Below are 3,361 nucleotides of genomic sequence, written 5' to 3' on the forward strand. Positions count from 1 at the left end.
TTTGACAGGGATGATATCCAAAGACCTTTGAGGTCTATATAACCCACCCTGAATGCAGATAAGTGCTGGATTACAGTATGATCTGGCTGGAATACAGACATGATCTTACCACATACCTTTAATCCCTAACGGTTAGTTTGTAGAAGGAAGCAGCCATGTTTGAAATTGATATTTAGCAAGGCAGTGGTGGTGCATGCCTTTAATCCTAGCATTTAGAAGGCAGAGGCAGATGGATTTCTGAGTTTGAGGCAAGCCTGGTCTACAGAGTGAGTTCCAGGACAGCCAGGGCTATACAGAGAAACCCTGTCTCGAAAAAACAAAACAAAACAAAAAACAAAGTAGAATATGGTCAAGTTCTGTGTTGCAGCATCTTCTCCATCTAATCACATTAGGGCAGTGACAGGCCTGTGATTGGACAGGAATAGGAAGGCAGGGCTAGAAGTTGAGGAGTGAGGGAGGTTGGAGGTCAAAGAAGCAGAGAGAAATTAACATGGAAGCAGATGTGGTTTTAAACAGCCACAAGTAGTTAAGGTTTTCACAAGGTTAGAATAATTGGGTTAAAACATTGTTTTTATCTTTTGGTTCTGAAATTATTGTACTGACTGAAAGATCCCCAGAACTGGGGAGATCCTTACTCAAGTCTCGGGATGACGCGACCACCCAATGACTCCCGAGAGACCGAACTTGCTGCAATCACATGAGGTTTATTGGGGATACCGGTACCAGGGTCAATCTCATGACCTTGCCAGTCAGAGGAGTTCAACCCCGAACACAAGAAGTGTGGGGTATTTAAGGGAACATCCATAAGAAGGGGGCGAGAAGAGGGTTACCAAGGAAACAGAACATAAATGGTGGAAACTTTCAGAGGGACCTGACCCAAGGTATTCAGTTAGGGAGGGGAACACATTCATTCTAGGAATGTAATCTTCATCTACTGGTTGGCAGGGTGGAGAGCCTCGTAAACCAGTAGACCTTCATTCCTAGTTCTGCCCTCATTGTGGATCATTCAGGAGGGACAGATATCGGGAACCAGAGCCCTGAGGCTCTGAGTTCCTAGAACTGGCTATTTTATATTTCTGGCTGGCTACAGTGGCCCTCCATGTCCTTTTAGGTAAAGGTTATACACCATACATTTGTATTAAATGCCCTCATTTTAAATTCTAAGATTCTCCAGCCTTTCACTGACATCTTGTAAATTGTGATCTTATTGATATATAAACCTGACTGGATATAATTAAGCCTTAAGAGTCATGTTTCTACCAGGTAACTAGGCATTAAATGACTGATTGTTGGGTGTGTGGGGTGTTGCATGTAAATGAGATGATCTTGCTAGCTGGGAGAAAATAGCAGGACCCTGCCGGGACATAGTGTTGTGGCTGGCCAGTACCATCAGGCCAAGAGAGTTTGTGGAGTGATCTTTTTTAAATATTTCCCGCAACAGTTCTGTTCAGTCAGTTCAGGAAGCAGTGCAATGGTGTTGAGTTCATTCATGAGTTTGTGCAATTCAGTGGAGACCAGCAGAGGCAGTTGAAGCCAGAGAATAAGAAGGAGACAAAGACTAGAACAAATTGCCGGAGTTAATTTGAGGCCAAGCAGAGCAATTCAGTGAGATGCTAAGAGAAGCCAGTTTACATCAGTCAGCTTGGAAAGGAGTTTAAACCAGAACAGCTGAGTTGAACCCAGCCAACTAGAGTTCAGAAGAACAAGAAAGGGTGAGCTTATTCAACAGTAAGTCTTCTAAATGACAATAAGAGTTACATTTACATCTCAAGATCATTATTCACTGCTTTAGATGAATAAGCCAGAGTTAACCGACTTGTTGGTGAGTATATAGCTTTGCAAGTTATCAGGCCTGATGTAAATCATACAACTTTGTACAATGATGTAGAAAAGGAAAAAAGAACCTGAAGTCATACTCAAAAATAACCTTCTGTTGCTTTCTTAACACTTTAGCGACATTCTCATTTCTTTCTTTTGAAGTTGTTCTCTGAGCACATGGTTCCCTGTAGTTACTCCATTCAGAATAGGGTATTTATTAAGCATGAATGTTATAACATTAAAAACAAAAGCAGGCTTGTATTCCTTATCAAATTCTTCAAAATCCTTCAGATAAGGTGGTGTTAATAAAGTTTCTTCAAGTAGATTGGTTTTTGTATTTGTTTTTGCTTTTTTATTTTGTTTTTGGTTTTTTTTTTTTTTTAGACAGGGTTTTTCTGTGTAGTCTTGAATATCTGAAACTAGCTCTGTAGACCAGGCTGACCTCAAACACACAGAGATATGCCTGCCTTTGCCTCCTGTGTGCTGGGATTAAAGACCTGAGTCACCACCTCCCAGCTAAGATAGATTGTTCTTAGAGGAGGAAACAAAAGGGAGACAGGTTGTGTAGAACAGGGATAAGAAAAATAGAATCTGTTATCTTTCTAATGTAATACAGCTGCCCCAGGTTTTTGTTGATAAATCCCAAGTGAATACACAGGAAACTTGAAAAGGCTTGTGAATTCTGCATTACAATTTATGATCTGAGATTTGACTAGCCCAGCTGACAACAAGAGTCAAAGGGCATGTGTCTTATTCTTTTTTTTTTTTTTTCTTGTTTTTCTTTTTGGTTTTTCAAGACAGGGTTTCTCTGTACAGCCCTGGCTGTCCTGAAACTCACTCTGTAGACCAGGCTGGCCTCGAACTCAGAAATCTGTCTGCCTCTGCCTCCCAAGTGCTGGGATTAAAGGCATAAGCCATCACTGCCTGGCAAGATTAAAAGTCTTGGCTCCTCTGGCACCATGTGTGTCTGCACACTGCCATGCTTGCCACCATATGATAATGGATTAACCTCTGAAACAGTAAGCCAACCTCTATGAAATGTTTTCCTTTATAAGATTTGCTGCAGTCATGGTGTCTCTTCACAACAATAAAACCCAAACTAAGACAATACGTGTAATTCCAGCACTCAGGAGTCTGAGGCAGAGTATTAATGAGTTAAAACCAGGATGGTTTATAGCAAGAGTCCTGCCTTAAAAATTCGTAAGACATAGTGGCAAGCATGGCGGCACACTCCTTTGAATCTCAGCACTCAGCAGATCGCTAACTTTAAGAAAAGCCTGGTTGATAGAACCAATTGCAGGTTAGCCAGAGTTACACAAGGAAACCCTGCCTCAAATAAATAAAAACGTACAAGGAAACTAGATGTGTGTGCGTGCATATGCATATGTATGTGTATTTGTATGTGTATATGTATGTGATATATATGTATAATATGTAATATACAACGTATATGCATATTTCTATGTATATGTATATATACACACATATACATATAGATTAAGACTGTCTTCAAAGAATGTCTGCAAGAAGATGTAAAGAATAG

Source organism: Mastomys coucha, unplaced genomic scaffold (assembly GCF_008632895.1).
Source record: "Mastomys coucha isolate ucsf_1 unplaced genomic scaffold, UCSF_Mcou_1 pScaffold13, whole genome shotgun sequence".
NCBI lineage: Eukaryota > Metazoa > Chordata > Mammalia > Rodentia > Muridae > Mastomys > Mastomys coucha.